The 27,418-nt window shown below is 33.4% G+C and overlaps 1 non-coding gene and 1 pseudogene across 1 annotated transcript; one reads left to right on the top strand and one right to left on the bottom strand.

Moving 5' to 3' along the window:
- Window positions 1–9,666: 9,666 nt before the first annotated feature.
- On the bottom strand, window positions 9,667–9,773 carry LOC128032859 (small nucleolar RNA R71). Its single transcript, XR_008189199.1, has one exon. It is a non-coding gene; the product is annotated as a small nucleolar RNA R71 (small nucleolar RNA).
- A 14,920-nt stretch (window positions 9,774–24,693) lies between these two features.
- Window positions 24,694–26,852, top strand: LOC128032449 (NAD(P)H-quinone oxidoreductase subunit 5, chloroplastic-like; annotated as a pseudogene).
- Window positions 26,853–27,418: the final 566 nt, after the last annotated feature.

Genomic DNA, 27,418 nt, shown 5'->3' with positions numbered 1-27,418 from the left:
GTCCATACATATTAACAATTTCGACATATTTAAAACATCATAATTAATTAAATATTTAATTTAGATATAATTAAAACACTTAATTAATTATTTGTCCAGATTTTAACAAATTAATTAACTTAAAATAAACAACTAATTCACTTGAAGACAAATTAAATGGTTTATTTCAAAAAAATAAATGCAAGCTAAAGAAAGCTAAAAATAAGCTCATTGGGTTGAGGTTGAGTGAATTCAACTCGAATGAGTGACTTGAGCTCGAGTGAGCTGGAAACGAGCTAAATGGAGCTCAATGAGAAGGAATTGAACTAATTCAACTCGCATGGGTTTGCAAGCAATGCTTAGGGAGCTGGTCCAAAAGTGTGCCTGAGGCGTGGTCGTATCATTAAGTATGCAAATATTTAATAGGGATATTTACGAAGTTATTATATAAAAAAATTGAAATTTTGTTAAGCAATTAATCTAAAATTATGGTGAATTAAGGCCTAGGACTAAATTATAAAAATTCAATCGCTATAAATTTTCTAATTGGAAAAAGGCTTAAGGATTAAAATAGCAATTAGCCAAAGGCCTAAAATGAAAATTAAACCATTTTTAATTTAGTACTAGTGAAGGATGGTGGCATGTTCATTATGTAATTTTAATGATTAATTAAAATTAAATTAAACATGATTATTTAAGTTAATTATGCTTTAATTAAACTATAAATAACGTAATAAGTGGAAAGAAAGAGAATGTAAACATCTTATTGGAAACACAAAATATAGACACTTTTTCATGCCCTTTTAAACTCAAATTCATGCAATTTCGTAGTAATTCTTGTCGAAAAATATATAATAATTATAAAATAATTAAATTGTACTTAAATTATTAACATGTTAGATTTTAATTAATTTTATAATAAATTTTGATTAATTTTGATCATTTTCGACAGATTCGCACAAAGGGTGAAAATTGGCTCGACAGACACTACTAGAAGTGCAAAACTGAGAAGCGATTTTTGAAGCATCGAGGCGAATTAATTTTTCAGCCGAAGATGGTCCAAATTATGAATATTAATTCATAATATAATTAATTTTAATTTTAATCCAATTTATTTTGTGTTAAATAATTATTATTAATTAATTATGAAAAGAGGCCAAGTTAAGCTCAACCGAGATAACCGATCCAACCGAGCACTGGGCTGCCCAAAATCGTCCCACATGTTGACCCAATCAACTTGATTGGCTGCTTATTTGGCTTGCAAAACATCCCTTGGAGACTCCTTGAATTTGCATTCAAAACCCTCCAGTTATCATGCCGTCATAGATTTGCCCATACCTTAAAATAACAAGTTTGAAACCTTCAAACTTGGCACAAGTGTGGCTGGCCATGGGGGAAGTCTGTGGTTGCTGATTTTTGCTCTTTTTAGTAGCCATCTCAACCTATAAATACCCCATTGGTTGCTTATTCAAACACACCTCAAAACCTCTCATCCTTTCAGTGCTCTCTTACTTACTGTCTTCAAAACCCTTCCTTTGTTCTTCATTTTCCTTCCCATTCCCTTGCCGGTTTCACCTCTTGGAAAAGAGTCCTTCATCCACCGTTTGAAGCTGAAGCATCATTCAAGTATTCATGGAAGCCTCAATTCAACAAGAACAAGCAAAAAAGGAGGAGCGGAGCTAGTCAAGCCTCGGAGAAACATCAGATTTGATTCTTGTTCCTTATCCATTTAATTTTATTGTTGTTGTTATGAACATGTCTATGAATACTTGTGATGTTGGTATGTTTAATTTAATTAATATGGCTTGAATTTAATTCGTGTTAGGTTGATTGCTTTTCGTCCACTTAATTTATTAAAATTGTGTTTGTGTTGTAATAGACCTTGGTAAATTGTTTGATTAAGTAAAACCATGACTAGGTTATTCTTGCATTACAATTGTAAGGTAACTAATGAATTAATTATTTAAACGGGTTGAAATTTTTATTAATTGACACAATACTTAATCAATGCATGTTTAATCTTCTAATGTAGCTGAGGTTAAATTAGTGATGGTATTAGAGAATACATTAGCCTTGCATAACTTGCAAGATTATTGTGATTAAACTGTTTCAAGGTAGGAATACATTGTTACCTCACTTGATCTTTTATGTGCTTATGAAGATTGATTAATTGTTTGAATTGGCATTGGAAAATGTTCAAGAGATTGGTTAATTTAATAAGTACTTGAGCAGTAGTTAGCAAATTACCAAGTTGCCGTAATTTATTCGTAACAACATGAACATGAGTTTAACAATTCTAAGTTAAGAAATATAATCAATCTAACACAATTATGTCATGTTGATTAAAATCATCTTATAAAATCGTGCATTGGAAATTTTATTTTTATCTTATTTATTTTACTTAGTTAAATTTTAGTTTTTAATCACTTCCCCAAAATCAAAATATTTTTCTTCACCAAAGTGTTTTAATTGCATTCATAAATAAACTCTTTTCACAGTCCCTGTGGGTATGATAACTCGACATTTACTTGTCACTTTATTACTTGTTGCGATTGTGTACACTTGCACATTTCCACCGTTCCAAATTTTTGGCGCCATTGTTGGGGACTATTTTAAAAAACATTATTTGTGAATTTGTTAATTTTGCATTTTGGTTTATTTTGTTGTTCACTTTTAACTTAATTAATTTTTTTCTATGTTGTTTCAGGTGTTTATGAGTACTGATCGAATTATCGATTTACTCTCCGTAGAAGCTGAGGTTGAAAGAACTTTTCAACAACGAAGAGGACAAATTAGAGAAGGACTGAAGAGATGAACTACGAAAATCCAAATCAAGGAAATGGAGCAAACCCTGTTTAAAATTTTATCTTTATTGCTGATGATGGGGATAGAGCACTGAGACAATATGCCGTGCCAGTGTTTCTGATGTAAGCACGGCTGGGAGCTCTACGACTTCGAGCCAAGCATCTATTGAGCTTCCTAAAGGCCCAATGGCTCGAGCTCTAGCTAGGCAATTCCAAGAAGCTGTTTTAGCTTTAATCACTCAATTTTGGGAAGAGAACAAGCTCGATGTCAATGGAAAAGTTCGGGCAAGCACCTTAAAGACTCCTTGCACCATAGTGCAAGCTGATGTTTGCTCATCTTCAACTCCCCGAGCTTATCTTCAGCTCCCTAAATGCATGAAGGTGAATTAATCCTTGGTGTATTAATGACAGGTTACAACGAATGGAGAGATTCATGCACGACCAACTACATTGCATAATGGTTGGATGTTTGGGTTTGCCAAGAAACTATTCGGCCAAGGAGTAGCTATCCATTAAATGTCAAGCTGGCCGAACAACTCCCCAAGGCAGCCTTGAAGGTGTTCACATTTACCAACTTTCCCATTCACACCTTGATTTGTCCAATCAGCTTCTATACATGTATGGGTAAAGTCATGAACGTCCAAGGGGGGAATGACACATTAATTCAGCACATTGAATGAATAAAGTGCTTGGACAAAGGGGAGAACGAATTTATAAGGTACATGCTGCCATTCATGAACCAGCTCATCATTAAAGCTTTAATTATGAGGGATGCATGTCCCATGCACCTAGCATTCGACCAAGGGGGATTCAAGGGATCTTAAAGGCTGAACATTCATGGCCTTAAGAATTCGTCATGGCTAAGCATTCATGCACGCACCAAGGGGGAAGGAAGTGTCCATTCGGCTAATGCATGAATCTGCCGAATCCATGAGCCATATTTAATATTTTAGTGCGAACCTTTTTAATTGTTGTGTGAACACATTAGTAGCCGAATACCAATAGGTATTTTAGGTTTATAAATAGTTGCTTTGTAAACTTTTGGGAAAAACTTTTGACAAATTATTGAATGAACTTTGTTCTTTGGAGGTTTCTTCCTCTCTATTTTCATTTGAGTCTTGAATTGACTTATCTAGCTTGCTAGTGGCGTCAACCCTAACTCTTATTTAAGCTTATCACCAACCTTGGTGTGGTGTTCATCCATCAATTTATACCTTTGGTTCTTACCTCTTTATAGGTAACGGGTCAAGGTCCATACTCTACCATCCATTTAACCACCTTAAGCAACATAAGTCCCGGGGAAATACTCTTTATAGTATTGAATCGTTCTTGAAGCTTGAGTTCATTTTTCCATTCCATCCTATCAATTAAATATTTATTTTATTTCTTTGTTAAACTGAGCCTATCAAATATCAAATCTAGACTATCATTTGAACCCCTTTGCCAACTTCCGCTTTTAAGTTAACCAAATCCATCTTTTTACAAAACGAATGAGTCTTCTCATCGACGATAGAGCAACTAAGGTGACTCAACTCAACATCATTGAGCTGGCTTACGTCATTTGGTATCAGAGCTATTAAAACGAGGAGCGCTGACGTTCGTATTCAACCCGAAGTAGGTTCGTAAAAAGAAGTTTTGAATTAAAAAAAAGTTGTAATCAAAGTTCTTTGTATTGTTCAATTCTATTTGAATTAAAAAAAGTATACGAAGTAAAAAAAATTCGAGTATATAAAAAAAATGAATAGTTTAAATACTTGTTACTCTTTTTTTGTAAGTCTCGATCAAGTGAATTTCATATTATTCCTATCTACCTATACTTAAAACGCCACACTTAACCCAATTTTTATTTTTGTTTCAGCCTACCTTATACCTTCTACATTATCACCCTTGTTAACCTTTAAAGCTGACCCCAAAGTAGTAAATAAGTCTAAAAAAGATGAATTACGAAATCATGAGAGAAAGAATTGAGTGATAAAAGGCAAGAGCGAGTGAGTACATTAGAGAGAAGAAAAAACCTTAAAACTAGTGCAAACGCGAGCGCGAGTGCAAAATCATTTATTTTCTTTCCGAGTGAATCGTGAGATCTTGTGGTGAGGTATTTAATTTCTGTTCCTGTGTTGACACTTTTCTATTCATCAAATTAATCACGTCTCTAGAAGAGTATTCAGCATTTGAATTTTAATATTTGTTGAAAGAGATAGAGTGCATGCTAGACCAAAAAATTGATCCGATCAAAGAAAAGCTAGATCATCGAGCCAGAACCCAACGAGAGCAAATTAATCCAAGTGAAAGGGCGAAAATGAGAGTGCCAAGGAGATGAACATCCAACGAATGTTTGAGAAGAGATTCTTATTGTGACTCCCATTCATCGAGGAATTCGGGTAGAAAAAGAGAAAGCTTTGAGTTTGAGAACTTCCGAGATGACACACGAGAAAGTAGAAATATCTTGTCAAGTGCGTCAAAGCAATCATCCACGGAGAAATATTCACGACGAGTTGAACTTGGTTCATATGTAGATTCTGTCCCTTCTTTCTGATGAAAAAAATATTATTCTAATTCATTTGTATCATCTTCATGTTGTAATGAAAGAACGAGTCAAAAAGAAAAAGAAATAAAAAGAAAAGAAAGACAAGAGATGAAAATGAGAGAAAATGAGCGGATTCTAAATGAACTCGAGAGAAGAAAAAAAGAGAGTCAGAAAAATAAAAACGAGATTGAGATTGAACAAGAATGTGAGAAAGAAGAGAAAATTGAAAAAGAAAATGAGTTAGAAAAAGAAACAAAAGAAAAAGAAGATAGTGAGCGAGAACAAGTGAGGAATGTTTCCACTAACCAACCTGTGTGTTTTCCTCATGTTGCATCTTTCAGGTTTACTATAAGCCGATTGATAAATTTTAGCTTTAATACCTTCCTGATGAGAGGCGATTCCAGTTGACCAACAAAGGTAAGGTGAAAGGTGAAATCAACTACAACTGTAAGTGAAATCAACCGAGCCACGGCAATTAGGATTGAAAGTTGTCGATAAAATTTTTGATGACTTAGTTTTTAAAAGATCTCCTTATTATGATATGGTTAATTGTTATTCTTATTTTGTGTTTGATAAATTTGTTCTAAGTGGAAGCTTGAGGAGTTGTTCTCTTAATTTTTTTATGCTGAAAAATCTATTGATGTTGTTCAATTAGATAGGCAAACATAAAATATGATCATGCGTGATAACGGGTTTTCATGAAAAGTGATTAATTTGTTTGATTTTGTTGATTATGTGAATCATTTATTGCCTTGTGAGAAATTCTTGAGGTTGTGCAAATCTGTTCTGATGAATGTGAAGAAGTTTGAATGTGTAAATCTGTGTATGCACAAATTTTCTTGGTTTGGCCTATTTGATTTAATGAAACCTTTGGTACACCTTGGAATAAGTAATCAAACTCACGTGTTCAAACCTGGAATTTGCTATTTTGGTTTTTATTTTGTGGGAAACTCAAGCTTCCTAAATTTTGTGTGAATAATTTGTTTGATGCTTGGTCTTTGATTAAGGAAACTAAAATTGACAATTTTGATTACAATTTAAAATTGTTCCTTGATCATTTTATGTGGCTGTACATGAAAATTTTTCATTTCGAAAAGGGAAGGTCAACTCCTGCTTTTGAACCTAGTATCGATTCATATGTTCAATGTGTGAATAGTGTTTTAGCATGTTCCTTTGAGTCCATCGTCCATGGTGACATTACCCTATTTCATCATTGTGAACACAACAATTTGAAAAGTGCAAGTTGTCTGTGTTTACCCTTCATTTCAGGTTTCTCAAGGATTGTGTAATGAGCTTCGACTTCAATACCTTCCCAAGGAGAGAAGGTTCACTTTGGTTGAAAAAGGTAACGTTCTCAACAATCCTAGTTCGCCTATGCCAAAAGGTAAACAAGGCATGAGTTTTGAAAATTTTAAAGCACCTCAGCTTTATTCAATTGTTGATGGAAACCTTGTTGATGATTTGGTCTTTAGAAAGGATCTGAATTTTGATGTGGTTACTTGTCATTCTTTGATTGATGATGATATATTTGTTTTGGTTGATGTTAAAAAGATTCTTGTTTTTGGAAAATGTGATGTCGATGAATTCATTAGTGAGAATATAACCAAACGACGATTGCAAGGCTCAAGTATGTGGAATCGTGAATCATATGAATCTTTTCACTTGCCTGTTTGTGTTGAAGACTTACATTTCTTGACTCATCACTCACCATCCATTTATGTAAATAAGGACTCGCAGAAGCAATTTAATATGTACGATTCTCTTGAAACCTATCCATTTTTATTTCGATCATTTGAAGAGGCATTGGCATGTAAGATATTTTGTTCACTTGTCTGTAAACATGGTGTTTTGAATTTTCCCTTTTACATGAATTATACTTCTCTTGATATAATAATGCATAATCTACATGTTTGCTTGGAGAACGTCTTGTTGTTTTATGACAGTCCATTCCAATAGATTCGTTTGCCATCTCTACTAACGAATAAGGCAAGTTGATTTTAAAAAGTAAGACTCAGCTCTTACTCAGCATTCGATCATCCACCATCTGTTTTTGAATCGAAAAGGATTGGTTCATATTTAGCTCATCAGTTTCTTAATCCTTTATTCTTTGATGATGATAATGTGTTTCCTTGTCAAGTGATAACTTTCTTTCAGTTTTACGTGAGACCACTCACCCCATTCATCCAAAAAGAGCAGTGTAAGAAGAAATATTTTCTAGTAAAAAAATAGCTCGAATTGAGGACAAGTCACTTTGAAGAAGGGGGATGATGTAAGCATGGTTGGGAGCTCGATGACTTCGAGCCAAGCATCTATTGAGCTCCCTAAAGGCCCAATGACTCGAGCTCGAGCTAGTCAATTCCAATAAGCTATTTCAGCTTTAATCACTCAAGTTTGGGAAGAGAACAAGCTCGATGTCAATGGAGAAGATCGGGCCAGCACCTTAAAGACTCCTTGCACCATAGTGCAAGCTGATGTTAGCTCATCTTCAGCTTCCTGAGCTCCATTCAGCTCGAATCAGTTCACTTGAGCTCATTTAATCTCATTTGAGCTCAACCTAGCTTAATTTTAGTTCATTTCTTTTATCATTTAAATAAATTAAGTATTATTTTTAATTTATTCTATTTGATATGGCTCATGACCGACTTCCGCAGCTCAAATTAGTTCATTAATTATTTTAACTTGTTCTAAGCTAGCCAAAATTTAATCCATAATTAAATATGTTTTAATTTATTTAATATGTTAATCAATATTTCTAGATGATGTTTTATCAAGGTTCAACCGAATTCATGTTTGATTTAGTGTGTTTAATGTATGTTTAAGTTCAGCCAAATGCATGAAGGTAAATTAATACTTGGTGCATGAATGAGCGGTTGCAACGAATGGAGAGATTCATGCACGACTAACTACATTGCATAATGGCTGGATGTTTGGCTTCTCCAAGCAACTATTCGGCCAAGGAGTAGCTAACTATTAAATTTCAACCTGGCCGAACAACTCCCCAAGGCAGCCTTGAAGGTGTTCATATTTGCCAACTTTCCATTCACACCTTGATTTGTCCAATTAGCTTCTATACATGTATGGGTAAAGTCATTAACATCCAAGGGGGGGAATGACACATTAATTTAGCACATTGAATGAATAATGTGCTTGCACAAAGGGGAGAACGAATTTACAAGGTACATGCTGCCATTCATGAACCAACTTATCATTAAAGCTTCAATTAAGAGGGATGCATGTCCCATGAACCTAGCATTCGACCAAGGGGTGATTCAAGGGATCTTAAAGGCTAGACATTCATGGCCTTAAGAATTCTTCATGGCTAAGCATGCATGCATGCACCAAGGGGGAAGGAAGTGTCCATTCGGCTAATGCATGAATCTGTCGAATCCATGAGCCATATTTAATATTTTAGTGCCAACCTTTTTAATTGTTGTGTGAACACATTAGTAGCCGAATACCAATAGGCATTTTAGGTTTATAAATAGTTGCATTGTAAACTTTTGGGAAAAACTTTTGACAAATTATTGAATGAACTTTGTTCTTGTGAGCTTTCTTCCTCTCTATTTTCGTTTGAGTCTCGAATTGACTTATTTAGGTTGCTAGTGGCATCAACCTGAACTCTTCTTTGAACTTATCACCAACCTTGGTGTGGCGTTCATCCATCAATTTATACCTTTGGTTCTTACCTCTTTATAGGTAACGGGTCAAGGTCCATCCTCTACCATCCATTTAACCACCTTAAGCAATATAAGTTCCGGGGAAATACTCTTTATAGTATTGAATCGTTCTTGAAGCTTGAGTTCATTTTTCCATTCCATCCTATCAATTAAATATTTATTTTATTTCTTTGTTAAATCGAGCCTATCAAATATCAAATCTAGCTTATCATTTGAACCCCTTTGCAAACTTCTGCTTATAAGTTAACAAAATCCATCTTTTCACAAAACGAACGACTCTTCTCGTCGACGATCGGGCAATTAAGGTGACTCGACTCAACGTCACCGAGCTGACTCACGTCAGTTTCAAGATCTTAATCTGGGTATTAGGAGACTCAAAATTAAGGCACAATTGTTTGAGCTGAAGCCAGTCATGTTCCAGATGCTTCAAACAGTGGGCCAATTCAGTGGAATGCCTTTTGAAGATCCTCATCTTCACTTAAGAATTTTTATGGAGGTGAGCGATTCTTTCAAGCTAGCCGGAGTACCCGAAGATGCACTTCGATTAAAGTTGTTCCCATATTCGCTAAGGTACAGAGCTCGAGCCTAGTTGAACTCATTGCCATAAAATTCTATTTCCACGTGGCAAGAGTTAGCAGAAAGATTCCTCATGAAGTATTTCCCGCCTAGCAAGAATGTTAAGTTTACGAATGAGATCACTACTTTCCAACAAATGGATGATGAGTCCTTGTATGAGGCATGGGAGAGGTACAAAGAATTATTACAGAAGTGCCCTCATCTTGGAATCCCTCAGTGCATCTAACTTGAGACATTTTATAACGGTCTCAATGCTCACACGAGGATGGTAGTGGACGCTTTTGTTAATGGTGCTCTCTTTCCTAAGTCGTATAATGAGGCCTGTGAAATTATTGAGAGGATTGTGAGCAACAATTATCAATGGAAAACCAATCGAGCAGCGTTAAGAAGATGAGTCACTGGAATACATGAAGTGAATCCACCCACTTCACTTGCATCTGAGGTATCTTCAATTTCCTTAATGCTTAAAAATTTTACCACTAATGGGTTTAATAGTTTACAGCTCAGCCACCATATCAATTTGAAAATATAGCCTGTGTTTATTGTGGGGAAGGACATTTGTTCAAAGATTGTCCATCAAACCCAAAATCCGTGTATTATATGGGTAATCAAAACCAGAATCGAGGAAGGCAAAGACTATAATCCAATTTTTATAACCCATCTTGGCAAAACCACTCTAATTTCTCTTGGAGTAACCAAGGGTTTGGACCTAGTAACACTTATGCCCAACCTAGACCGACCCAGCCACCTATTTTTACCTAACAAGTTCAGAAGCAATCTCAAGTTGAAACTTCCAATGGCTTAGAAAACTTGTTGAAGGCATACATCGCTAAAAATGATGCCTTAATCCAAAGCCAAATAGCCACATTGAAAAACCTGGAGATCCAAATGAGCCAGCTTGCCACTAAACTCAGAAACCATCCACAAGGTGCTTTGCCTACAGAGAATCTAAGAAATACGGGGAAGGAGCATTGTAAAGCATTGACATTGAGGAACGAAAAGGCATTAGAGCCTAACATTGTCGAAGTTGAAGAGGAGCCAGCTAATGCTCAAGATTCAATAGAAGTTCAATCGAATGTTGAAATTCTAGTTTCAGCGGAACTAGAATCTATAAAATCTAATAAGGTAACTTCTGAACCAATTAATTATGATAAACTAACAACTTTGTTAGATGCAGAATTGCCACAGAAGATGAACTAACAAGTTCCAATAAAGAATCCTCCACCACCCTACCCTCAAAGACTTCAGAAGTAGAAGTAGGGAGTCCAATTCAAGAAGTTCCTAGACATACTCAAGAAACTTCATATCAACATTCCGTTGGTAGAAGCACTTGAACAAATGCCAAATTAAGCCAAATTCATGAAAGATATCCTGTCCAAGAAATAAAGACTTGGAGAATTTGAGACGGTGGCCTTGACGAAGGAATGCAGTGCATATCTTCAAGACAAACTACCCCTAAAGTTGAAGGATCCTGAATGTTTTACTATACCTTGCAACATTGGAGCAACGTATTGTGGTAAGGCACTATGTGATTTGGGTGTAAGCATTAACTTGATGCCCATGTCCATATTCAGAAAATTGGGGCTAGGTGAAATTGGACATACTATGGTTACACTTCAATTAGTAGATCGATCTTTAGCACATCCAGAAGAAAAAATTGAGGATTATTGTTATGTGTAGATAAATTTATTTTTCCTATTGACTTTGTTATTCTAGACTTTGAAGTAGATAAAGAAGTGCCAATCATCCTAGAAAGGTCTTTCCTAGCAACTTGAAGGACCCTTATTGATTTGCAGAAGGGCGAGCTTATTATGCGTGTTCAGGATGATTGGGTAACATTTAATGTTTTTAAGTTTATACGATTTCCTGACACACTTGATGATTGTTCTACGGTGTCCGATTTAAAGGAACTAATCATAGAAAAGGAACTCAACTATGTTGAGGACCGTTGGAGCAAATTTTGACATCAGACCCTCCAAGTGATGAAGAGGGGGATGAATACTTAGCTTTGCTAGAAGCTAATCAAATGGGATTTAAACCACAATCCCACTTTGAACCTTTGGAGTTAGAAAGTAGAGATTACATCCAACCGAAAGCGTCAATTGAGGTGCCACCTAAATTAGAATTGAAGGTGCTTCTCTCACATTTAAAATATGTTTATTTAGGTAACGTTTCTACTTTGCCTGTGATTCTTTCAGCGAAATTGACCAAAAAGTAAGAAGAGAAACTCATCCTAGTGTTAAAACAAGTCAAGAAGGCTATTGGATGGACCATAGCCGATATTCGTGGCATTAGTCCATCTATATGCATGCACAAGATCATCTTGGAAGATGGCGAGAAAGGGACAAGTGATGGACAACGAAGACTGAACCCCATCATAAAGGACGTGGTAAAGAAAGAAATCATTAAGTGGTTAGATGCAGGTATAATTTACCCTATCTCAAGCAGTTTGTGGGTAAGTCTGGTCCAGTGCGTGCCAAAGAAAGGAGGTATTACGATTGTTGCAAACAAGAATAATGAGTTGATACCAACTAGAACAGTTACGGGATGGAGAATTTGTATTGATTATCAGAAGCTGCATAAGGCGACTAGGAAATATCATTTTCCTTTTCCATTCTTGGACCAGATGCTGTATAGACTCATGGGGTGAGACTATTACTATTTTCTCGATGGATACTTGGGGTACAATCAGATTATAGTAACACCGAAAGATCAACACAAAACAATGTTCATATTCCCGTACGGTACATTTGCATGTAGACGCATGCCATTTGGTTTATGTAATACACCTGATACATTTGAAAGATGTATGATGTCTATTTTTACTAACATGGTTAAAAAGTACTTGGAAGTGTTTATGGATAATTTTTCAGTATTCGGAGATACAATGAGGATTACTTAGCCAATCTAGCCAAGGTACTAAGGCGATACGAAGAAACAAACCTCGTACTCAACTGGGAAAAGTGCCATTCCATAGTACGAGAAGGTATTGTTCTAGGGCATCGGATAACAGGGCATGAAATCCAGGTAGATAAAGCAAAGGTAGATGTTATTGAGAAACTACCACTTCCAACATCCGTAAAGGGTGTTAGGAGTTTTTTGGGCCAAGCCGGTTTCTATCAAAGATTGATCAAGGACTTCTCCAAAATTGCTAAACCTTTATGAAAATTATTGGAGAAGGACATGATGTTCAAATTTGATGAGGAGTGTTTAAGTGCTTTTAATGATTTGAAGAGTCGGTTAGTTATGGCACCCATAATCGTCACACCGGACTAGTATTTGCCATTTGAACTGATGTGTGCCGTAAGTGGCTTCGTGATAGGAGCTGTGATGGGCCGGTGAAGGAACAAATTTTTTCATCCCATCTACTATGCAAATTAGACTCTGACAGGAGCTCAGTTAAATTATACGGTAAGAGAGAAAGAATTACTGGCCATTGTGTTTGCCTTTGACAAGTTTCGATCTTATCTTGTAGGTACCAAAGTGATTGTTTATACAAACCATTTGACAATTCAGTATTTACTTGCTAGGAAAGACACTAAGCCGAGATTGGTCTGATGGGTACTTCTACTGCAAGAGTTCGATCTAGAAATTCAAGATCGAAAGGGTGTAGAAAACCATGTACCAGACCACTTGTCTAGATTGGAGCCGCAAGAAGGGAATTCTCCACTTATACCCATTCTGGTGACATTCCCAGATGAACACATACTGAAGGTAAATCATGTCCATAATACCCCTTGGTTTGCTGACATTGCTAACTATTTAGCTCGTGGTTCGATGCTGATCGATAAGACGTATCATTAAAAGAAAAAGTTTCATCACGATGTGAAGTACCATTTCTAGGAAGAGTCATATTTGTTTAAAAAGTGTGCAGATCAAATGATCAGGAGATGTGTGGCAGAAGATGAAGTACATAAGATTCTATATCACTGCCACTCAGCTCTGAGTGGGGGACACTTCGGAGGTACATGTACTGCGGCCAAAGTATTGTAAGCTAGATTCTTTTGGCCAACGCTATTTAAATATGCGTATGCTTATGTAAAGAGTTGTGATCGATGCCAGAGGGTTGGAAACATCACAAATAGAAATGAGATGCCCTGAACAAACATCATTAAGGTAGAATTATTCGATGTTTGGGGTATTAACTTTCTTGGACGTTTCCCTCCGTCTTTTGGTCATAAGTACATATCGGTAGCAGTAGACTACGTGTCTAAGTGGGTTGAGGCTGAGATATATCTGAAAAATGATGCCTAGGTTGTGATGAAGTTTTTATAGAAGCAAGTGTTCACAAGGTTTGGACCCTTGAGAGCTATCATCAATGATGAAGGGTCCCATTTTGTGAATAAATGGTTGAAATGGTTACTCGACAAACATGGAGTGAAACACAAGGTTGCCACAACTTACCATCTGCAGACAAATGGGTAAGCTGAACTGGAAAACAAAGAGATAAAAGGTATACTCATGAAGGTAGTTTCCCAAACCGACAAGACTGGTCCAAAAGACTGGATGATGCTTTATGGGCCTACAAGACAGCATACAAGACACCTTTAGGGATGTCACCCTACAGCTTGGTGTTTGGGAAAGCCTGTCATCTACCGTTGGAGTTAGAACACAAAGCTTACTAGGCTCTCCAACAACTCAATTTGGATCTTAAGCTGCTAAAGAGAAACGGATGCTTCAACTTAATGAGTTAGAGGAATTCCGAATGTTCTCATAGGAGAATGCCAAACTATTCAAGGAAAGACTTAAAACATGGCATGACAAGCACATTCGAGTTCAAGAATTTCAAGTAGTTCAGCAATTCTTGTTATTCAACTCTAGATTAAGTTTCTTTTCAGGTAAGTTAAAATCACGTTGGTCCAGTTCATTTACGATTCACCGAGGTGAGGAAGGTAATTTTCGAGTCAATGCTCAGCGTTTAAAACATTACTAGGGGATAAAATTGAGCGGGATCAAATCTCGTTCATTTTATCAGATATTTAATTTTTCTCATTTTTCTTTTTAAATAAATGATTTAGTGTATATTATCGGGATTAGTATGTTTAAATAAATTCTTTTTAGGAGATTGGAACTTAAGCAGGACCACTTGTGACCCCTCTAATCTTTCTTGAGAATTGATTTTAACATAATCTTCCAAGAAATTATTCCCTAAATGACAAAATAAATTTTTAGTTTTTCAAATAAAAGGGTCAATTTGGATCCAAGTTTTGATTGCAATTCAATTTTCGAATTTTCTTTAAGTCATAGGTACTTAATTGAACTATTTTCAAAATTTGGTTACTCCTTTTGAAAATATTAAAATTAGATGTCTCTTTTGTAAATATTTTCAAAGGCATCTAGAATAAATGTTTTAATTTAATTTAATAAATAAGATGATAATAACTAGTATATAATTATATTTATTATAATATATATTAATGATTATCAACTTTGCATACAATTAGGATTAGTTTAAATTTAATCATAATTTATTTAATAGTTTTTATTTCAATAAATTAATGACAAATAATAATTTAATGTGAATTATATTAATTGTTAATTGTTGTTAACTTTGTGTAGAATTAGAACTTAGAATATTTTAACTATTAAATTCTTTTTAGAATTCTAATTGAACTCCTACCCTCTTCACTATAAATTCCACCCGTTCCACCATCGATCCTAGCATCCAAAAATCACCAAGTGCCGTAGCTCCTAACCACTAGCAATAGCATCGCCTAGTAGCCCTATTCGACCAATAGCTCTCCTTGACGCACTAGGCACACCTGGCCAGCAGCTCACCTCGCATGCACCTGCCTCCATCATGTGTTGTTGTTGCCTTGCACGTCCTGGTCCACGAGCATCGTGCCGCTCCTAGCTCTAGCTCACACATGCCACCGCTACTGCCTGCATAACTACTCATGCCAGGCCCTGCTGCTCCCTCACACATCTGCTTGTACGCCCAGCAGCTTTCCCGCACCCGCACAGCACCAGCCTTGCTACTCACACCAACACTCCACATTTAGTCGATAACCCTTCCAACCATCCTTTAATTTCAATCTTTGGCTTCTAATTTTATTAGATTTCTTAATTTCTATAAAAAGGTGGTAAGACAAATTTTCTCCTAAATTTAAATTTTATTTAATTATTTAATTTTTCAATTTATTGAATTGTTAGTATTTTATACTAATTAAATTTTTGAGAAAATATTTGTTTCCATCTTATGTTCAGGTTAATTATGCCTCGCAAGAGAACTTGTGCCTCTATCCACATTGATGAATCCCAAAATAAATTTCACTGTAAAGAAGCCAAAGCAAGATACGAAAGCGTATTCAAGAATCAACAAATGCACCTAGAAAAATGGTTTACACTGAAAGAAAGCAACTATATCGGTTTCATGGCGCGGATTCGATACATTACTGAAGCTCTCAATTAGGAGTTGTTTTGTGCTAAAAGACCGAGTGTAGATGAGGAATTAGTTCGTGAATTATATGCAAATTTGACCACAAGCGAATTAGCATAAGTTTTTGTCCGAGGAATCATGGTACCAATAAGCTCAAACACTATTAATGAATTCTTTGAATTACTTTATTTCAAATTCGACGAATATTCCTCATTGATGAGAAATTTGAGGCTGAAGATCTGCAAAAAATTCTAGAGGAACTTATAGTTTCAGGTTCTAATTGGACTATGTTAAAGCAATGAATTCACACTTGTAGAGAATATTTGACACCACTAGCGAAGGTATGGTTCTATTTCATTCGGTTTAGCCTTATGCCTATTTCACATGGGACTACAATTTCATTAGAGTGAATGGTCTTGTTATACTCGATTTTATCTACAAAGACCATTGATGTGGGAAAAATCATTCTGAAAGAATTGTAGAATTATGCCGCTAGACGTTCTGGCCCAACTTACTTTCCCTTTACGATAATAATTTTGTGCTTGAAAGCTAAAATTCTTACAAATGTAAAGAAGGCAGGTTATAGCCAAGGCACAATCATAGATTGGGACCTCTATCGAGTAGCCCGAGACTCTGTTCTCCAGCTACGAGTTGAAGAGAGCGAGGATCCTAAAAAAGAAGAAGAAGATCCCACAAAGATCGAACCAATGCAGTCAGCTGAAATCCACGATAAGGAAGAGCTAATGGAACCAGGAACCGAACCTGACATGACACCCTCAATGCTCAGAACTCAATCGCCTGGCCCAGATCATCGAGATGAGCTGTCAAAGTTGATGGACATAATGCAACATATGCAGTGACAACAACAAGCTTACTGGAGATATTCAAAAATACGGGATGACTCAATGAGAAGTGCTCTTACGAAAATATTCAATGACCCATTTATTTTTGTACCTGAGTTTCTAGATTTTATATTTGAACCATGGAGTCCACTATTGAAGAGGGAACGGAGCGATTCATGTAAAAACCAAAATGATGAAGCAAAAGATGAGTCAGATTCTGAGGGATCTAAAAATAAATAAGAAAGGGGAGATCTTTACCTTATGTTATTTTCTTTCCTAGGTTATTTTAGGATTAGGATCTATTAGAATTTTTTATTTTTTCACATAATAAAACAAGAGATGGAAATCATGAATAAAAATGAACAAGTTTTAGAATAAGAAGTGTGAAAATAGATATATACATGTCTACGATTGGATCTAAAGAGAGAGCTTGGTACTTAAGCAGTCAACTTGATTCACCTCCTCTTTTCTAGAATCCCATCTGGTGTATAGTATCTATTCACTTTTAAAAATGAGGACATTGTTCATCTTAAGTAGGGGGACCGAAAAATTGAAATTATTTTCTCTCAAAATAAAATTTTCTTTTAATTATGCTTAGGTTATATTTTGTTCAAAAAGATGAAATTTTGTTAAGTATGATAAACTTTAGTATGAATAAAGTTCTGTTATTTCAATTAAGTGTTATGTTAGCTGAATTATGACATAAATGTACTCTTAATAAAATATGTAAATCATACCATAAAATTTTAGTTCCTTAGGAAAGCTAGGCATGCATGAAATTTAATTTTTTAGAATTGACTTAGTACTTTCTTGAGGCGAAATCCTAAGAAGCATGGAATGTTGAAAAGGATTTAGGCAAGTATTTTTTTTGACCTTTTGAGCCTTTCAATCCAACCTTGATGAATTTTTATCCCTTGAAACCCAACTTTGAGACTATATGGCCTAATTTTATTCGAACCCTTGTAATATTTAGCCATCACTTTTCTCTTAATTACCTTTAAATTGTCCCAAACACTTGACTCAATACTATTCAGAATATTCTTTTAAAATAAGTTTGGGGGAGTTGAAAAAAAGTATCACATGCTCAAAAAATTTTAGTACATACAGCAAAATGCTCGTGAAAAAAAAAAGAGAAAAGGAAAAGAGAAAAAAGAATAAAAAGAACAAGAAGAAAAAAAAAAGAAAAGAAGAAGAAGAGAATATGCACTTGAAAGAAAATAGATGTACAAAAGAGCATGTGAAAGCAAAATAAGTTGGTGTATTGAATGTAATTATTTCGAAGGTTCGATTCAAGTTGAGTATAGGGTTTTTAGTCTAAATTTATCTATCTTTTACCTACCCCTAGTCTAGCCACGTTACAACCTATTTAAAAGACCTATTGATTCAAGTTTCTGTGCTAACTACATTAGTGGAGAGAAATTGCTATGTTCAACATATGAAGGCATAAATTAAGCTTGATGATTACAACTTAATCTTAAATAAGAGAATAAAATCAAATTGGTAGGGATTTAACATGCCTTTATTGAGAAAGCCTTTAGTCTATTTTTGCTATCATAATGATAACTGAGATTAATTTGAATGATATGCATACTTAAGTAACATAAATCTCAAAATTCTTGTTCTTGAGCGTAAATATACTAAATTCATAATTTTGGGAAGAATGTTGTTTTAAAGGAAATTTTCAAAGGTGTTTCTAAGAAATTATTTTTAATTTATGCCTTACTCGGGATGAGTAATGAATTAAGTTTGGGGGTGTGGAAACACAAAAATATACACACATTTTCATGCCCTTTGTAACTCAAATTCATGCAATTTCCTAGTAATTCTTGTCAAAAAAATATATAATAATTATAAAATAATTAAATTTTACTTAAATTAATTTTATAATAAATTTTTATTATTTTTTATCATTTTCAACATATTTGCACAAAGGGCGAAAATTTGCTCGATAGACACTACTAGAAGTGTAAAACCGAGAAGCGATTTTGGAAGGATTGAGGCGAATTAATTTTTCAGCCCAAGACGGTCCAAATTATGAATATTAATTCATAATATAATTAGTTTTAATTTTAATTGAAATTATTTTGGGTTAAATAATTATTATTAATTAATTATGAAAAGAGGCCAAGTTGAGCTGAATCGAGAAAATCAATCCAACTGAGCACTGGGCTGCCCAAAACTGTGCCACATGCTGACCCAATTAGCTGGTTTGGCTACTTATTTGGCTTGAAAAATAGCCCTTGAAGACTCCTTAAATTTTCATTCAAACCTTCCACTTATCATGCCTTCCTAGATTTGCCCCTACCTTAAAATAACAAGTTTGAAACCTTCAAACTTGCCACAAGTGTGGCTGGCCATAGGGGGAGTCTATGGCTGCTTATTTTTTCTATTTTTAACAGCCATCTCAACCTATAAATTCCCCACTTGGCTGCTCATTTATACCTCAAAACCTCTTATTCTTTCACTTCTCTCTCACTTTCTCTCTTCAAAACCCTTCCTTTGTTCTTCATTTTCCTTCCCCTTCCCTTGCCGATTTCATCTCTTGGAAAAGAGTCCTTCAACAACCATTTGAAGAAGCATTCAAGTGTTTATGGAAGCCTCAGTTCAACAAGAACATGCGGAAAAGGAGGAGCAAAGCTAGTCAAGCCTTAGAGAAACACCAGATTTGATTCTTGTTCCTTATCCTTTTAATTTTATTATTTTTGTTAAGAACATGTCTATGAATACTTGTGATGTTGATATGTTTAATATCATTAATATGGCTTGAATTTAATTTGTGTTAGGTTGATTGCATTTCGTCTACTTAATTTATTAAATTTGTGTTTGTGCTGTTATAGGCCTTGGTAAGTTGTTTGATTAAGTAAAACCATGACTAAGTTATTCTTGCACTACAATTGTAAGGTAAGTAATGAATTAATTATTTAAACGGGTTTAATTTGTAATTAATTGATACAATATTTAATCAATGCATGTTTAATCTTCTAAGGTAGCTGAGGGTTAAATTAGTGTGATTAAACCATTAGCCTTGCATAACTTGCAAGATTATTGTGATTAAACCATTTCAAGGTAGGAATATATTGTTACCTCACTTGATCTTTTATGTGCTTATAAAGATGAATTAATTGTTTGAATTGGAATTGGAAAATGTTCAAGAGATTAGTTAATTTAATAAGTACATATGAGCAGTAGTTAGCAAATTACCAAGTTGCCGTGAATTTATTCATAACAACATGAACATGAATTTAATAATTCTAAGTTAAGAAATGTAATTAGTCTAACACAACTATGTCATCTTGACTAAAATCATCTTTTGAAATCGTGCATTGGGAATTTTATTTTTATCTTATTTGTTTTACTTGGTTAAATTTTACTTTTTAATCACTTCCTCAAAATCAAAATATTTTCTTCACCAAAGTGTTTTAATTGAATTCATAAATAAATTATTTTCACAGTCCCTGTGGGTATGATAACTCGACATTTACTTGTCACTTTATTACTTGTTGCGATTGTGTACACTTGCACATATCCACCGTTCCTCTTTTTCATCCTTTGTACACTGAATCATCATTGAAAGAAAAAGAGAAAGTCATTTTTGAAGTTTCCATATTCGGCCATGAATTGGTAAGCTCAATTAGGTCCTTTTCTTATAATTTTTTTTAGATTTGAAATCATGAAAGCTTGATTTAGCTAGCCTATGTACCAATTTGTAAATGTAACGCCCCCAAAATTTCTAATTTCATTATTGTGAAAATATGACACAAATATCTATCATCTTTAGTGGTTATGTGTTCTGGGAGTGTTTCGTAGGTCCCAAGTTCAAGCATTCGCTTGGGCAAATTTTGGTATTTTGAATGAATTAGACCTTACTCTTGTTTAGTAGGCTTTTATTTGATTATTGGGTAAATTATATCAGAATGGGTTAGCTGGTTTGGTGGTTAAATGGTGTGTTATTATGGTAGAGGTCTTGTGTTTGAACCCCTATACAGGCAAGGGTATTATTTTTTAATCAGATTTCGAGATAGAGTTGTGTAATAGGGGGATTTTGAGTAGTGGATGTGTAATGGTTATTAGGGGAGAAGATTAAAGGATTTTGGGGGTTATTGGGATTTTTTCTCCATCACTGAATTTTGACTCTCTTTTCGAAAAAAAAATTATTGTCTATTCTTCTCCCTCTCCTCTTGTCGAAATTCTCTGAGTTTTTTCACCTTTGTGTTCTTTTTCTTCTTCTTGATTTTTCCCTAATCCATTTATTTTCTTTTATTTTCGCACGCGGTTAGTGCTTGCTTAGTTTCGGTAAGTGTTTCTCTTCGTTTCTATAATGAACCTCTTAACGACTAAAGTGGTAATGTTTTTTCTCTGCGATTTGGGTGTAGGGGGAGGCCCTGATTGGTGAATTCAGTGTTCTCATCTTAACAATAGTTAAACGGAGGGTTATCGTTGGTGGTAATTTGGGTTTCTGTTCATTCTTGGTTGTCAATTTTCTTGTAAATCCATTAAATTGATGTTGAGTATCTTGATTATAGGCTTTGGAGTGCTTGGGGACTGTTTTAGCATCAAACAAAACTAGGTGTGCACCCGAAACGCAAAAAAAAGGGATTCGAAGAAAAGTTGAAATTTCTTGTTGTTTGGACAAGTAAGCTAACTTTGAAAAATCATCATAAATTGTGAAAATAGAATTAGAGGATGAAAAAAATATGGAATTAAATCTTATTGAGTCTAGTTTCTCATAGAATAAACAGTGTAAGTGATGGAATTGTAAATCGTAAGGTATAAGAAACTTTGTGAGACACGGGCAGATTGAATTCTAGTTCCCCTGTTCTAAATTTGGAAAATCATCAAAATTGGAGAAAAATAATTAGGGGTTAAAATTTACATGTTTAAATTATTAATGAGTCTATTTTCAATAGAAACAAATGGAAACATCATCCAAATTTTTTACTAATAGATAATTAATTTTTAGCAAAGAAGGGACGAAGCTATTAGACAGCAAAATAGGGGTAAGTTTGAAGATTTTAATGTACTTATTGGCTGAACCGAAAATTCTAAAAATTTTATGGTAGAAAGGTATTTGAGTCTAGTTTCAAAGACATCAAGTGGATCTGAATTCGGAATTATGTAGCTCATATAAATAATTTAGTAACAGTGACTCAAGTAGACAACTTTGAAGGAACATATAAGAAATAATGAAAACATATATGAATAATTAACTAGCACGGGTTACATTAAAAATGGATCACGTGGCCAAGGCCAATTTAGGCTGAGTGGCCCACATGGTCGTGAATCATATAGTCCTACGACTTCATCTACTAATAAAAATAAGGTTAAAAAATGAATTGTAATTACAATTGAAACGACTGAAAAAGATATATGAGTTAATATATACTCTAAAGTTGAAAAAATCATAAAAATTATGAAAAAAGCCTGGGTTTCTCAATTTTATGGAATGGAAATAAGGAATGAAATTCATTTTCATTATAGGACTTATTCTATCTCTTTTAGAAGATACTATGCTGCCACTCAGACTCGAACCGAGATGCTCTAGCACTACTTCCTAAGAGCAACATGTCTACCGATTTCACCATAGCGGCTTGCTCGAAATCATAATAACCCATTTTTGAGTCAATCGTCGAGATTGAAGGTGAAGGGGTCAATTCAATGTAAAATGTCAAATTTGTTAGGAAGCATTTAATTTTTATTGATAAATAACAACTCGTTGAAATAGCAATTTGAAGGTCCAAAAGGAATCTTTAGTATTTATTGTATCATTTTATTTATTTAATTATCCTTTCTATTTAATTAGGTCGTCAATAGAGATTTTTTAGTTTGTGTTTTCCTAAAAGAGAACTCCTTTATTGTAACTAAACTAACTAGTTGTAACTTCAATTCATAGATAAAATTCAACAAAACAAAAAAGGGTTCTTTATCATTTTCATTTTTAATGATTCATTTCTCATTCTTTTGTATGATTTTTATGAATCTATAAAAAATGCTTATTAACTGACTGAATAAATGAATGAAAAAAATATGATTTTTCGAGATCACAATATCAACACCACCCCCAACAATTTCAAAAGTTTTAGGTAATTTTTGTATTAATCGTAAGCATTTTGCTTTTGATTTAAGGATTTATCAAACCAACTAGATATTGGGTTGCACCCGTCACGTTATATGAAAAGCATTTCGATTCCTGTCATAATTGTACCATACTTAAAAAAAAGTATTTCGAATTCTAAAAATGTCTTGATTTATTTTCTTACATTTTGTTATACAAACATAGGATTTCTTTAGATCACTTCAAATTGATACATTATTTGTATATCCACTAAATTAGAAAAGGGGTTTTCTCCATTCGGTTGAAAACAGGGGAAGGAGATATAGTAATTTAAAGAAATAATGATTCATAAAGTTACAAAATTGAAACTTAATGGGTTAGTTTCGACAACCCAGTTAAAGCTCTTATATATATGTGCTCCGCGATATGCTATAGTATAAATAGAAAAAAATATTATTCTATTATTTAATTATTTATTATTATAAATTGAATATTATCAAAATAAAAATTTATTATAACACTAACATAAAAAATACAAATGGGCGATGGGGAAAATAAGAATCCCCCCCCCGGAAATGAAAAAAAAGATATTCAAAAATTCAAAAAAGTAAAACCTTTGTATCTTATTCGAGCTAAACCAATTTAGATTACTCCAAATTTATTTGGCGTACAAAAAAAACTTTTTGAATTCCTCGTAGAAAGAGATTTGGCTAATGAAAAAGCTTTCAAGGCTGCCCAATATCCTTTCTTTTTCCAAACATTTTTTCGAATACGCTTTTTTGATGTAGAAGTACAATTTTTTGGAACTGCCATTAAAAAAAAGTTATTCAGTGCTATAGTTGGATGTCAAAGACATCTATTTTTAAATTATAATTATATATACTACAATACAAATTGCATAAAAAATGAATAGAGATGGGAAAATCGCATAAAATGCTTCTATTCTAGAACAAAAAGACAATATGATATAACCCTTTTTATTCATATTCCGTACACTATCCGAAAAAAAAGAAGAATTTGTATTTCATTTATTGGTACCTTTCTTTTTATATCTCCATTCAAATCTATAGGATAGATTAGGATCTATATCTATTATGATATATAAATCGAATTGATGAAATCAAAAAACACAAAAAAGTCTTTCTTTTTCTATCTCCACCCAGCTTTTTGTTGTCTTACATTTATAATTTATACATCTCCATTTATACATGAAAACTACATCAAAATAAAAAGTGTAAAACCCATTTTATCTACCTATGCAAACTTGAATTTGATTTTTTTTCCATAAATTGGTAATTGGTCAAGCTCGAAGAGAGGGTATGCCCAATTTTCATTTTCAACCAAATTCGAATGAGACTCGTAGTTAATCTGTTAAAGGATACATAATTTTGAAAAAAAGAATATTTTATTATATTAATAGTCAATTTTCTTTTAATTATATGTAAATAGAAAGAAGATATCGGATAGTCTTTCCTACAAGAATAGGTTCATTTATTGTAGTGGAAGACAATCAATCAGTTCCACGATGAAAATGAACTAGTTAATAAGTTCGAATAAACAAACTCAAATAATTCGTTTTCTTTTAAGTTCTAGGACATCCTCGATTTATATCATACTTTTTTGGGGAATTGCGTATTTTTGATCGATGTATCTAACTTATTGTAAATAGAAATTATTGTAATATGTAATAATAAATAATAATTGATATTTTCAGAAAAATATTACTATAATGAAAAAAGAATTCTTTTGTTTTTCATTATAGTAACTTAGCGAGATCATTTGATTACTTCTAACTTCAAAATTTGAATATTTTTGAAAAAGTTGTGAAAGATTAAAAATTAAGAATAGACAATTCCAGTTAACTTTGTAATCTCTCGATTTTTTTATTGCTCCTTTTTAATCAAAAGAGATAAGAGCCGGTGAATTAGAAACGATTAATTAAGAAAGAATAACAAAAAAGTTTTTATGGAGCATGCATATCAATATTCATGGATCATACCTTTTGTTCCACTTCCCATTTATATTTTAATAGGAATGGGACTCCTACTTTTTTCGACGACAACAAAAAATCTTCGTCGTATGTGGGCTTTTCCCAATATTTTATTGTTAAGTATAGTTATGATTTTTTCGCTCGATCTGTCTATTTAGCAAATAAATGGAAGTTCTATCTATCAATATGTATGGTCTTGAACCATAAATTATGATTTTTCTTTCGAGTTTGTCTACTTTATTGATTCACTTAATTCTATTATGTCAATATTAATCACTATTGTTGGAATTTTTGTTCTTATTTATAGTGACAATTATATGTCTCATGATGAATGATATTTGAGATTTTTTGCTTATATGAGTTTGTTCAATCCTTCAATGTTGGGATTAGTTACTAGTTCAAATTTGATACAAATTTATATTTTTTGGGAATTAGTTGGAATGTGTTCTTATCTATTAATAGGTTTTTGGTTCACACGACCTGCTGCGGCAAACACTTGTCAAAAAGCTTTTGTAACTAATCGGATAGGCAATTTTGGTTTATTATTAGGAGTCTTAGGTTTTTATTGGATAACAGGAAGTTTCGAATTTCAAGATTTGTTCAAAATATTTAATAACTTGATTTATAATAATAAGGTTCATTTTTTATTTGTTACTTTATGTGCCTCTTTATTATTTCCCGGCGCAGTTGCTAAATTTGTGCAATTTCCTCTTCATGTATGGTTACCTGATGCCATGGAAGGGCCTACTTCTATTTTGGCTCTTATACATGTTGCCACTATGGTAGCTGCGGGAATTTTTCTTGTAGCCCGCCTGTTTCTTCTTTTTATAGTTATACCTTACATAGTGAATCTAATATCTTTGATAGGTATAATAACGATATTATTAGGGGCTACTTTAGCCCTTGCTCAAAAAGATATTAAGAGGGATTTCACCTATTCTACAATGTCCCAACTGGGTTGTATGATGTTAGCTCTAGGTATGGGGTCTTATCGCGCCGCTTTATTTCATTTGATTACTCATGCTTATTCGAAAGCATTGTTGTTTTTAGCATCCAGATCGATTATTCATTCCATGGAAGCTATTGTTGGATATTCTCTAGATAAAAGCCAGAATATGTTTTTTATGGGCGGTTTAAGAAAGCATGTGCCCATTACCAAAATTGCTTTTTTAGTAGGTACACTCTCTCTTTGTGGTATTCCACTCCTTGCTTGTTTTTGTTCCAAAGATGAAATTCTTAGTGACAGTTGGTTGTATTCGCCGATTTTTGCAATAATAGCTTGGTCCACTGCCAGATTAACAGCATTTTATATGTTTCAGATCTATTTACTTACTTTTGGAGGACATTTAAACGTTCATTTTCAAAAATATAGTGGCAAAAAAGTAGCTCTTTCTATTCAATAAAACCATGGGGTAAAGAAGAGCAAAAAATAATTAATAGTAATTTTCGTTTATTTCCATTATTACCATTAACAATGAATAAGAACGAGCAGCCATATACAATTGGTGGAAAAAAAGAAGCTCTTATTACTATTACGAATTTTGGCTACAAGAAGGCTTTTTCTTATCCTCATGAATCAGATAATACTATGCTATTTCCTATGCTTTTATTGCTTCTATTTACTTTATTTGTTGGAGCTATAGCAATTCCTTTTAATCAAGAAGGAATGCATTTGCATATATTATCAAAATTATTAACTCCATCTATATATAAATCTTTTACATCAAAATTCAAATGATTTTGAGGATTCAGATCAATTTTTGAAAAATGAAACTTTTTCAAGGAGTATAGCTTGTTTGAATATTTACAACATTCCTTTTATATAAACCTTTTATTCATCTTTACAAAATTTAAACTTTCTAAATTCATTTGTGAAAAGGGGTCCTAAAAGAATTTTATTGGATAAAATGATATATTTATATATGATTGGTCATATAATTGTGGTTACATAGATATGTTTTATTCAATATCCTTAACAAAAGGTATAAGAGGATTGGCAGAACTAACTCATTTTTTTGATAGGTGAGTAATCAATGGAATTACAAACGGAGTAGGCATTACAAGTGTCTTTGTGGGAGAAAGTGTATAATATCTAGGGGATGTCGCATCTCGTTTTATCTATTATTGTTTTTATTTTATGTATTAGTTTTTTAGTAATTTACTACTTTATTTTATTTTAATTTTATGTAATTTATATATTAATATTATATTTATAGATTTTCATTTTTTAGAATATTAAAAATTATTATTATATAATTCAATAATAATAAATTTTAATATTTATATAATATATTTATCCAACCATAACGAATAGAATTGATTATCTCATGTATAAGGATATTAGATTCCACGGTATAAAAGATTTTAAAATCATCATTAACCTCCTTTTTTCTTTTCTATTTCTAGATTATTATATGATGATTTTGAACTTTCCATATACATATATAGAAATAGAAAAGATAGACTAGAACCAACATCTCTTATGTCATGTCAATGACAATGTGAAAATGGAATTGGGATCCGGATGGAATATCTTTGAAATAGAGCCACTTTGAGGTTCCCTATGAAATGAGGCATGGAACGGAGCCACTA

The sequence above is a fragment of the Gossypium raimondii genome, chromosome 9 (assembly GCF_025698545.1).
Source record: "Gossypium raimondii isolate GPD5lz chromosome 9, ASM2569854v1, whole genome shotgun sequence".
In the NCBI taxonomy this organism is placed as follows: Eukaryota; Viridiplantae; Streptophyta; class Magnoliopsida; order Malvales; family Malvaceae; genus Gossypium; species Gossypium raimondii.
The sequence above is the reverse complement of the archived record's forward strand: the minus strand, read 5'-3'. Positions and strand labels throughout refer to the sequence as shown.